The 12,237-nt window shown below is 36.2% G+C and overlaps 1 protein-coding gene across 2 annotated transcripts in view; it reads left to right on the forward strand.

Annotated features, from left to right (window-relative positions):
* PKIA (cAMP-dependent protein kinase inhibitor alpha) overlaps positions 1 to 12,237 on the forward strand; it is a 112,688-nt gene that overhangs the window by 39,101 nt on the left and 61,350 nt on the right. Inside the window, exon 1 of one of the 2 annotated variants that reach the window (XM_037061633.1) lies at positions 7,317 to 7,454. The exons of the other annotated variant lie outside the window; for it this stretch is intronic. The gene's annotated coding sequence lies outside the window, so the exon portion shown is untranslated. Of the gene's footprint in view, positions 1 to 7,316; positions 7,455 to 12,237 lie in introns of those variants that run through there. 2 annotated transcript variants of the gene reach the window in all.

Below are 12,237 nucleotides of genomic sequence, written 5' to 3' on the forward strand. Positions count from 1 at the left end.
TCTTTAAAACTTTAGAGGCATATAAAGGATTATATTTACACAAAATAAGTAAATACTATAGATATATCTAATTAACTACTAATAACCTAAGTGTTCTCCTTTTATGTCACCATATATAGACAATAAAAACACAAAAATCAAAAATTCTATTCTTATTTCTGAATTTGAAACATATATGCATTATCTATCTAATTCCCATTTCCAGTAAACAAACAAACAAACAAAAAGCATTCAAAGCTCTGTCTCTTTGGGAATACTAGGTTAATTAATTGGCTAGTTTAATTTAATGGGCTGATTTTATATTACAATACCAGTAGAAGCACGGGCTTGCTTGTATTAGTAATAATGAAAACAAATCCAGTACATGTGGTCTCAATTCAGTGGTGTCCAACCTTCTGGCATCTCTGGGCCACAGTGGAAGAAGAAGAGTTGTCTTGGGCCACACATTAAATATCTTTTCGTATGTAATTTTTAAAAAAGCTTTTGTTTCAAGTAAATCTGATTTTGTGTTGGGCTGCATTCACAGCCATCCTGAGCCACAGGTTGGACACCCCTGCATGTAAACACTCTACAAATTCAAAGAATAAATTTAGGTCCTGGATAGGGAGGCAGAAGACCACTGCTCTGATCCTAGTCCTGTTTCTGTCTTGAACAAGTCATCTAACCACTGTAGACATCACATTTCTCTTTTAAAAAGAACACTTTCAATATTCCTTCCAGGTCTAATATTCCATGTTCATCACCATCAACTCTCAGTAGCATCATTCTTGTTTCTCTCATGGAAGAATTGGTTGTTTTATTGGATTTGTTACTTAGCCACTATCTTTATGTGAATATTAGAAGTACCAGGTCCATACACTAATATTGTTCAAATGTCTGGCAGAAATTTTGTAACTGGCTTCTTTTCAGTTTTCTTTGTTTCTGATTATGTGTTGCAGAGCTGAGTTTTAGTTCTGGGAGCTGAAAACATGCAGGTGCAGATGTAATATGCTTCAGCCCTTTATATCAAGCTATTGTGTTTTAAAACAACTGGCATTTTTTCAAAGTCTTTAGTAGATGGTTAGTTGAGCACATCTGTTTTCCTTTTCTTGAGAAGTTTTATAACATCATCCTTAAACAAACAAGATCAACAACAGAATCTTGGACAACAACCAGTCCATCATAAAAACAAACCCAATGGACTATTTACAGATGTTAAGTATAAATAGGCAGAAGAACACAAGAGTGTGTTGAGCGGAGGGGAGGGGAGTGAAATAACTTACAGACTGAGCAAACAAATAGTTTTGTGCTTCATAATACAGACTTGTTGGGAACCAACAGGCAAACAAAGCTGGTCCCAGTAACTGGTTAAGGGTGCATTAATAAAGAAGTAGGAAGCAACAAGCCTGCCAGGCAGAATCATGGGCCACACCCACACTGGATCCTATATGCCATGTCTAAAGCAAAGGGAAATTGATGTAAATATTTTCATCGTGATGAAGTGAAAGCAGATTTTAATCCCACTATTGATGTCAGGCCAGGGTTTTGATTGTGCAACTGAGGATGTAGTCCTAAAGTGCTGGCTGCTAAGCAGTAGAGAAGATACTCTTTTCATCCCACAGAAATACCACTTCTCCTACCAATAATCCTAAAGGGAGAGAAAGTCTTTAACAGGAAACACATTAGTGATGAATCACAGATATTTAAATCCAGAAACTTAACATTGACATGAGAAGCAAGTTGGTTTAGGAAAAGAGCAAATTACAGAAATCACTGATGAAGACTTTGTACTTCTAGTTGAAATTTTTAAAATTATGAACAGAAATGGGAAGTTCTCTGCAATTTGTATTTTATCCATGATTCAATGAGGTGGCTCAGTGGAAGCTTACCAGAGTGAAAATTAACATGCTGGGGAATGTGAGTGCCACTAATATGGAAACTGTGATTTAAGACAGGGACATATTTTTGTAGCAAAGAATTTCAACAAATTCTTAAGAAATTTTATGGTTAACACCAAAATCATATATAAATTTTAGAGGATGAAATATATAAATATTTACTTAGAGGAACAGTCATAATACATTACAGTAGTAAGTTTTAGTTTCTTTGCAATGAATAATATTATAGTCTTTTTTTGCTTGATCCCTCCACCCCATTCCCCCAGAGCTGTCAGCCTGCTCTCTATGAGTCTGTTAGAGAGAGAGAGAGAGAGAGAGAGAGATAGAGAGAACTTATGGACATAGACAACAGTAATCCTGGAGGCAAGGGAGTGGGTGGAAGTGGAAGAGGGAAGAGGGGAGATAAATGGTATTGGAAAAAACAATAAGTAAACTAAAAATTAATGTATTCAAAAGTAAATATTGAATTCATTCTCTATACAGAGTCATGTGTAAAGTAATGATCTTTTTAACGAAATAAGTGTTCAAAGAATGATGGGTTAAGCAGAGAGCCGTAGTAGAGTCCAGGTGTTTCATGCATCAGGTAAATTACCTCTGCAGGCTCTTCCATTCCAGATATGTAAGTCTTTGTGAAATTTTCAATGAAGTAAACAAATATTTGTTGAAAATAATAGTAATATTAATATAGTCTTTTTGTGGTCTTTTCAAAGAGCCTAGTTTTAAAATATTGTTTCAAATTTGTGAAACAAGAAGTTTAAAATCATAGAAATCAGATTTCTACAATTCAGTTTCTGATGCTCAAGGTGGGCAGGCTTTAAAATGGTGCGTGGATAAGGCCATGTGGGAATCTGTGTGGTCCTTGCCCTGTTTGAATCCTAGTATACATTCTGTAATATGTAGGAGATGCAGAGCATTTATAAGTTATGCATTACAGGCAAACTTATACACAGGGATAGCAATCATCTTCAGAACTTTCCTTTCTAATTAATTAAGATAGACCTTGGACAAAACTGTGATGTGCTTGTTTCATCAAGCTCTACTTTCTGAGCTGCTTTTCTCTGTGAATCAATTTACTCTTCTTTTCTCTGTGTTACTTGCCATATTTTGCTGTGTATAATGCTTACCCATGTTTTTTGCCCAAACTTTAAGAAAAAAATCTTTCGTTTTAATTTTTAATTCAATTTTATTCAGGTTTACATGTTTTTTGTGTGTATTATAAAGAAATTGTAGCCTTTATTTTTGTACATATTATGGTAGGAGAAATGTTATGTAACGAATAATTACAAAACACAAAACAGTTACAAGGTACTACCCATGTATAATGCACATTCTTATTTTTCCCTCAAAAATTTGGGCAAAAAGTGCACTTAATACATAGCAAAATATGGTAATACCCTCCACAGTAGCCTTACACCCCAAAGTTCTCTTCCTTCCTATACTTTATCAGAACTTGCTTTTGGATCATTCATATTGAGGAAAAATTACTAAAACCTTCAAGTCTGAGAGTATTTGGATTTCAGTGGAAAGTAAGATTTCAGTAAACTTAAAGTGATGAGGTTTAGAGAGAAAGGGATTAGAGGTGATTGCCAAGCTCAGTGAGTAAAATGGGAAGACATTCTTAGACATCAAAACTGTTCTGAATCTCCAATCATAACACCAGTCCTGCAAGCCATATAGTTGAAGAGAATTGTATGAAAGGCTCATATACCAGAAATCAGAAATAAAAATCATTCCTTAGCCCATGAATTGGATGTAGTTCACTAAACCAGACACAAAAATTGCTCCCACTTTCCTGAATCCAAACCAGGAAACAGAAAATGAGCTGGTTAGGGTGACCTTGGTATTGGTGAATGGCCAGGAAAATTTATTGTGGACTATGGATGGAAAGTGGTTATCAAGATGATGTGTATATGTATTTGTGTGTGTTTGTATAGAAGCCAATTCTGTCATCTCAAAAAGACATTTAAACCCACCAAAGTTATTAACACACTAAGAAGAAACTATGCATTTCAGAATCATTTTATTGCTAAATTGGGTCATATTTGAGGGATGAATCAATAACAATGACTTCTTGAAAGGTCTCCTATGGCTACTGACTTTTTGAGTGTGGCACTGATAGGCAAGGAGTTTGTTATGAAAAGACATAAACAGGAAATACCGTCAGTCAAAAAGTTGGGTGGTTACTGAGCAAACACTAAGATATGACAAAAGCACTGTTTTCTTTGTCTCACATGCAAAGTTAAAATGAAAAAGTAAAAGGTCTACATGTTATTATTTTACATTTAGCAGTTGTGTACATAAAAACAAGCTAATCTTATTACTCATTACCATTATTCAATTACCAAAAAAATTTGGTTTGAAGTGATTCCTGAATATGCATTTCATGTTAGAATTACATAACAAAACTAAACTCCAGTTCATTTATATGGGTCAGTATTTAGTAGTTAAAGTCAATAACTAATTTTATAACATTCCATAATTTACTAACATTCCTAACATTACTAACATTCCTAACATTACTAACATAATTTTATAACATTCCATAATTTACTATTTTTTTAACAAAAGTGGGGTTTTATTTTTTATCAGATGTTCTGTTCTTTGCTAAGAAATGGAGAAAAAGCACTAATTTCAGCAAGTCAACTTCTTGCTTTGCCTGATGGTTCTGATAATTAATTAGGCTTTCTCTAGAGCACAGTAGCTCTGAATCAAAAGAAAGCTGGCTCTGACATTCCATGAAGAGAGGGGTGCCAAGACACAGCAAACTGCTTTAAGTTTTCAGAGTTTAAAACAGTTACTGTACTTTGTGAATTTTACACTTATCTTAAATCATTCTTACTGTGGAATTTATAATGCTGTAATACTAAACTTATGAAGAAAGTGTAATAGGCTTCACATATATCAGTGGCATTTAAATTCAACCACTAAATTATATTGTTTCATGAAGTAGGAGCAAATTGTTGTGACAAGAAGCAGGAGCTGACAGGAACAATAGATTTTTTCTCTTTGCTGTTTTACTGTGTGTGAGCCTAATCACTCTAGTTGCCCAATTAATGGCCACACATGACAAAATTTTCCTGATCACTAATTAATGAACTCTAATGTTACTAATTTTATGACTGCTAAAGCTTTCACTAATTGTCTTACCTTACTCATCCTTTTCCCCCCTTAACCTTCCTCATTCTCAGAAAGTCCATTTCATTAGCTAGTCAGATGATACTTGTTATAATCAGAGAAAAGGCAAAGAAGAATGAGTGTAATTCCAATTAGTATAACTATTTTTTAATTTATTTAATTATTTTTCTATTAAATCACCAAGATATGGAACAGCCCAGGTATCCATCAGCAGATAAATGAATAAAACAACTATGGGACATTTGTACAATGTAATGCTACTTAGCCATAAACAACAAAGAAAATTTTACCATTTGCAACAATATGAATGGACTTGGAGGACATTATGCTAAGTGAAATAAGCCAGTCAGAGAAAGACAAATACCATATGATTTCATTCATATGTGGAATTTAATGAACAAAGTGAACTAGCAAGCAAATTGGAGACAGACTCATAGATAGAGAGCAGGATAACAGCTAAGGGGAGGAATAGGGGTGGAGGGATTGAGTAAAAAGGAAAGCAAGTGTAAGCAACAGGGTGGTGATTGCCATGAGGGGGGAGTATAAGGGAACTAAATGGTAATGAAAAATATAATAAAAGGTAAAACTCAAAAAAAAAGAAGTTTTGAAGGTATTAAATAGAAGAGGGGTAGAGATAATAGTTTACTTTTAGGAAAGCTATAGAATATAAAGGGAACCCAAAATGACAACAGAGATAAATTTCTAGGGATTTAATGTAGTTGATACACACCCAATATGTGCTCATGGGTAAGAAGCAACTAGTAAAGAAGAATTAATAGTTATATTTCTGGACATATTAGGTTATCAAAATGAGCTAATAATGCACTGTTTACCTCAGTAATTTCTTAGGTTTTCTTTGTTTCTTATTCTAGAAGTTACATGAGATTATCTGAGTGACAGCATGACAATGACTTCAGCATCATGGGACATAAAGCAATGAGAACTCAGGGCAAGAGAGGAGATGAGTAAAGAAGGAAGGAAAAATAAAATAAAAGAGCAGAAGGTTGTATTTCTTGGCTGTCAGGTGCCAGGAGAGTTTATTTTTGCTCTCTTACTCAGTCTTCATAATGCTCTTGTCAGATGGTATTAACATACCCATAGAGACAAGAAAATGAAACTCTTCAACTATAGATTACCCTTCAGTATTTGCCAAGTTTTCCAGCTTGTGATGGAAATTGTATCTGGAATTTCAATCCCACATGGGTGGAGACACCATTATAGAAACACAGTTTTGACCAAAATTTTGACTACATTAAATGTTGCTTGTTTTCTCCAGAATGGTAGTGTGTGTTTCAAGAAGAACAATAATTCTTTTCTCTATAACAATTTTTCTGAGTTGTTTGTGCAAAATGAATGCTTTGATTTTTAATAGCAGAATCCTGGAATTGCATGCAAAATGCTGTGAACAATTTTTTTATTTGTTTATTTAATTTCAGCTGTCATCAGATCCTCAAAATTCAATCACATTATCTAACAATTTACATTAAGTGAGACAACAAAAGCATCTTCTGAATCCAAACACTATTTAAATTTTTTTTATTCTTATAATTTTCTGAAAACATCTGTTATATCCAAGTCCCTGTAAGGGAACTGAGGTAAAGGGAAGTCCAAGTAAATGACAAGGATGGAATTCAAATCTAAGTCAGTTTTAGTCTTATGCTCTGATAATTCTATACCCTGTATAGCCTCTCACAAAGGATAATTGGTATATTTTCATTTATTTCTCCTACTCTCATTGAGGACCAAAAATACAGGTGCGTGATAGAAATGGAGAATCATGAAGCAACACCCAAACTAGTACAGATTGGTTTAAATATAAATGATATAATAATAATGCTAGTCAGCAGCTACTGACAATTCATATTATGCTGTGAGCTCAGTCAGAGGTACTTTACAGGCATTCTTTTATTTAAATCTCACATACAAGGGGGGGACCCATAAAAAATGGAATTACCTTCTGGAGGGCAGGCCCCTTGTAGTACAGGCTTCCCCTGCTGGATGAGTGTTATAGGAACCAATCTGTATCAGTGTACCAGCTGGCGTTGTTGTGAGAAGCTGCATTCAGCTTCAGTGAAATTTTGTTGAAGACTCTTCAAAGCATTTGTTCATTTCATGATAGTTGATTTACAAGCACACCTACCCACACTGGGATGAATGTTCAGCAGTTTTTGACCAAAAAATGGCATGACCCCTGTGCCCCACCCTCTCTATTCACACAATCTTGCCCCAAGAGATATTTTTGTTGTTGTTTCCCAGGATGAAAAAAGTCCTCAAAGGGAAATGTTCTGCTGATGTGGAAGAAGTGAAACAAATACTGGCAGAAGCACTAAAAGGCATCAAAATCGACAAGTTCAAAAACTGTTCTGAGCAGTGGGAAAAACATCTTGAAAGGTGTATTGCATCCGGTGGAAAGTGCTTTGAAGGTGACTGAAGTATAAAAATGTAAGAATCAACACAGAATTTGTATTTAAAAGATCTGTTTTGGGGGGTACTCCTCCCTCATATGCACAACTTACCCTAGAAAGTGCTAAGATTTAAAAGTGCTAAGGTGATCAAAATAACATGAACAGGTACCACTGGGAAAGTTTCCTGGACTGTCGATGAAGGCATTAAATAGACAGGAGATGGGTACTGTGGGGAAGCTGAAAGCTATTCACAGTAGAGAGAAAACACTCCTATAAGCATGTACTGCTTGCTGAGGAACTCTGCACCCTGAAAACGCCAAAACTGAGATTGTGCATGAACACTGAAGGGATGTTTCTTCTTGCAATCTGAAAAAAACACTTGGTACCTATTCATGTCTTTGTTTTAGAGCATGATTGTTTTGTGGATGTGTGGAAATGACGAATCCAATGTCTCCCCCTTTCAGACCAGGGCTGAATGTGTCTACAACAGAGGCAGGGTCTCCAGAGCAGTTATCCCATGTCCATAGATACATTCTCCTTTTCATGTGTGTTTCACACTCTGGAAAAACAAACAACAGCGACAACCAAAAGTTATTTTTTAATCTCTATTCATTATTAGTATAGTCAAGAAAACCCAACTTGATACAGTTATGCCAAAGTACAAATAAAATATGAATGTATTTAATTAGTTCTTCCTGTGGTATTCATTCCTACCACAGATATTATCACAAAAGATTTCTGGTAGTATCCTGGTATCAACTTAATAACATAGGTTGTCTATGTTCTCCATTTAAATAAGAATAAGTCACACCAATCTTTCTGCAGGAGTGCTATAATTAATCTCCAAAGGTCAGCTGTAATTCTGTTTATTCTGCTTCCACTCACATATGGCAGCAGTTTTACTTTTCTATCCATGTGCTGTGTTTGCAAGCCTGTAACAAATTGTTACACAAATTGTTCCCACCACCACATGTGCCGTGCTAACTCTATTTGCACTTTAGATTATTAGTCTTTACAATGACAGCAGAGTCTGGACATGCAGGCCAGACAGTGCTTTCCTTTGTCACTTTCAGAAGAGGATTTTTGTAACTATGCATTAGTGATTAAAGAAAGCATATTTATTTACCTTTCTAAATCAGTGTGACACTTTCTTTTAAATCAATCATAAGATTGATTGACTATAAAGTAAATTAGACTCACTATAAGCTGTCTTTTTTCCCAACCAGAGCAAATTAAAATAACATTTTGTACATAAAAGAAAGGTTTTCCCATCAACATCTTAAGCTGTTTGGTGTCTTCGTATTTGAAAGTAAATTCTGATTAGGACATACTTTATATCTCATTCAATTCTGACAGCAGAGCCATCCCTGTGTGTAATGATTGATCTCCCATGAAATGTCTTCAACATATGAACCGTAATGGCTTCAGTGATAAGTATCACTAATATTGACACAATTCAAGGAAAATATGTTGCAAGTACATGTGGGCAGTGAAAGGAAAAGAATAATTTTTAACTAGATATTGCTTTGGTATTTAGACTATTGGCTAAGAAATTGTATGAAGGAGACTTCTGGCCAAAATGGAGGCATAGGTAGACACACTGTGCCTCCTTACACAACCAAAATAAGGACAACAAAAATTTAGAAACAAAAATACCTACAATACTTACAAAAAATTGAACTGTATGGAAGTCTGACAACCAAGGAATTAAAGAAGAAATATTCAACCAGACCAGTAGGAGGGGTGGAGTTGGGAGGCTTCATGGAGAGGACTCGTGACAAAGTGGTGGTTGGCAGACCTTGGGTGTGCAGGTGTCAGCTGACGGACCCAGTGAGGCAGCAGATTGTGAAGGGGCTTGGTGCAAAGGCGGCTGGAAGACTGGGCAGGCCTACATTTGTGTGCAGATAAACCAGGTGAAACTGGGAGGTGAGACAGACCACACAACCCAGGGTCCCAACATGGGGAAATAAAGCCTCAAAACACTGATTGAAAACACCTATGGGGGTTGAGGTGCTGAGATAGACTCCCAGCCTCCCAGGACAGTTCATTGGAGAGACCCACAGGGTCCAAGAGATAACCAGGGTCCCCTCTGGTTACTGTCAGTTTATTATTATTTGCTTGGAGGAATCAGGGGAAGTGACTGAAATCCGGCATAGAGTGGATCAAGCACTATTGTTCCTTCTCAGACCCCTTCCCCACATACAGCATCACAACCCAGCCACTGGGTTGCCCCACCCAGGTGAACACCTAAGGTTCCGCCCCTCACTATGTTACAGGCATGTCAGGACAAAAAAAAAAATGGCCCAAATGAAGGAACAGATCAAAGCTCCAGAAAAAAAATACAACTAACCTACTAAGAGATAGCCAATCTATCAGATGCACGGTTCAAAATACTGGTGATCAGAATGCTCACAGAATTGGTTGAATTTGGTTGCAAATTTGATGAAAAAATGAAGGCTACACTAAGGGAAATGAAGGAAAATGCACAGGGAACCAAAAGTTATGGGAAGGAAACTGGGACTCAAATCAACGGTGTGGACCAGAGGGAAGAAAGAAACGTCCAAACAGAAAAGAATGAAGAAACAAGAATTCGAAAAAAGAGGACAGGCTTAGGAACCTCCAGGATATCTATAAATGTCCGAATTATAGGGATACCAGAAGGGGAAATGGAAGAGCAACAAATTGAAACCTTATTTGAACAAATAATGAAGGAGAACTTCCTCAGTCTGGCAAAGGAAATAGACTTGCAGGAAGTCCAGGAAGCTCAGAGAGTCCCAAAGAAGTTGGACCAAATGAGGAACACACCAAGGCACATCATAATTACATTAGCCAAGACTAAAATGAAGGAGAGAATCCTAGAAGCAGCAAGAGAAAAGAAGACAGTTACCTACAAAGGAGTTCCCATCAGACTGTCAGCTGATTTCTCAAAAGAGACCTTGAAGGCAAGAAGGGTCTGGAAAGAAGTATTCCAAGTCATGAAAGGCAAGGACCTACATCCCAGATTACTCTATCTAGCAAAGCTTTCATTTAGAATGGAAGGGCAGATAAAGTGCTTCTCAGATAAGGTCAAGTTAAAGGAGTTCATCGTCACCAAGCCTGTTGTTATATAAATGTTAAAGGGACTTATCTAACAAAAAGCAGACAAAAACATGTTCAGTAAAGTGACAGCAAACTTGCAGTTATTAACAACCACACCTAAAGCAAAAAGAAAAAAAACCTAAGCAAACAACTAGAACAGGAACAGAACCACAGAAATGGAGATTATATGGAGGGTTAGCAACAGGGGAGTGGGAGGAGGAGGAGATGAGGGGAAGGTACGGAGAATAAGTAGTATAGATGGTAGGTAGAAAATAGACAGGTGGAGGGTAAGAATAGTATGGGAAAGGTAGAAGCTAAAGAACTTATAAGTATGACACATGGACATGAACTAAAGTGGGAGAATGTGGGTGGAAGAGGGTGTGCAGGGTGGAGGGGAGAGAAGGGGGAAAATGGGACAACTGTAATAGCATGATCAATAAACCATATTTAAAAAAGAAATAGTATGAAGGACATGAAAACAGATTTCATCCATTGCAAAGAAACTGTTTGCAGATCACTTAACATTTACTAGGCATGGTCTTACAATCTGAAAGGGTATAACATTTACATGTGTTATTCAGCTTAACTACATCCTTCTGTAATTGTGCTGTCCCTGTTTGCAGATAGGAAACAAGCTCAGAAAGATTAAGAATGTTACCTAATTATGGTAAGTAGCAAACCTAAACTGATCTAATTATAGAGCAAAGCTCTATCTGCCACATCAGTGTTGGTCTTTGTCTCTTTGAGAATTGATTAAATATATGACCTCTCTCTAAAATAACACTTTTTATTTTATTCTTTTATTTTTATTTTATGTATTATTAATGTTTTATCATTTATGCTATTACAGTTTTACCAATTTTCCTCCTTTTCTCTCATCTTCCCAGTCTACCCTCCACTTCCATAATCAATCCCCACACCATTCTCCATGTCCATGGGTCTTTTATATATGTCTGACTAATCCCTTCACCTTCTTTCAACAAGCCTCTGATTCTGTTAAGCTCATCATTAGTTTATATTGTTCATTAGATTCTTCTTATAAGTAAAATCACATGGTATTTGTCTTTTATCAACTGGCTTATTTCACTTACCATAATACTCTCCAGTTCCATTCATGCTATCACAAATGATAAGAATTCTTTTTTTTTCCCTAGCTGTCATGTAGAAGTACCAGTTTTTTAATCCACTCATCTACTGATGGGCACTTAGGCTTTTCCAATTCTTGGCTATTGTAAATTGTGCTGCTATGCACATAGGGGTGCATAAGTTCTTTTGAATTGGTATTTTGGGATTCTAAGGGTGTATTCCCAGAAGTGGAATTGCAGGGTCAAATGGCAGTACCATTTTTAATTTTTTGAGGAAATTCCATACTGTCTTCTATAGTGGCTACACCAGTCTGCATTCCCTCCAACAATGCATTAGGGTTCCCTTTTCTTTACATCCTCTCCAACACTTGTTTGTTGATTTATTAGTGATAGCCATTCTGACAGGTGTGAGGTGATATGTCATTGTGCTTTTAATTTGTGTCTCTCTGATGGCTAGTGATGTTGAGCATTTTTTCATATGACTTAGGACCACCTGTATGTCTTCCTTGAAGGAATGTCTATTCAGATCCTTTGTCCATTTTTTTAATTGGAATGTTTGTCTTCCTGGTATTAAATCATGTAAGTTCTTTATATATTTTGGAGATTAAACACTCCTCCAATGTATCATTGGCAAATATGTCTTCCCATACAGTCAGT

Source organism: Sturnira hondurensis, unplaced genomic scaffold (assembly GCF_014824575.4).
Source record: "Sturnira hondurensis isolate 20B ecotype Veracruz unplaced genomic scaffold, ASM1482457v3 Scaffold0013499, whole genome shotgun sequence".
Taxonomy (NCBI): Eukaryota; Metazoa; Chordata; class Mammalia; order Chiroptera; family Phyllostomidae; genus Sturnira; species Sturnira hondurensis.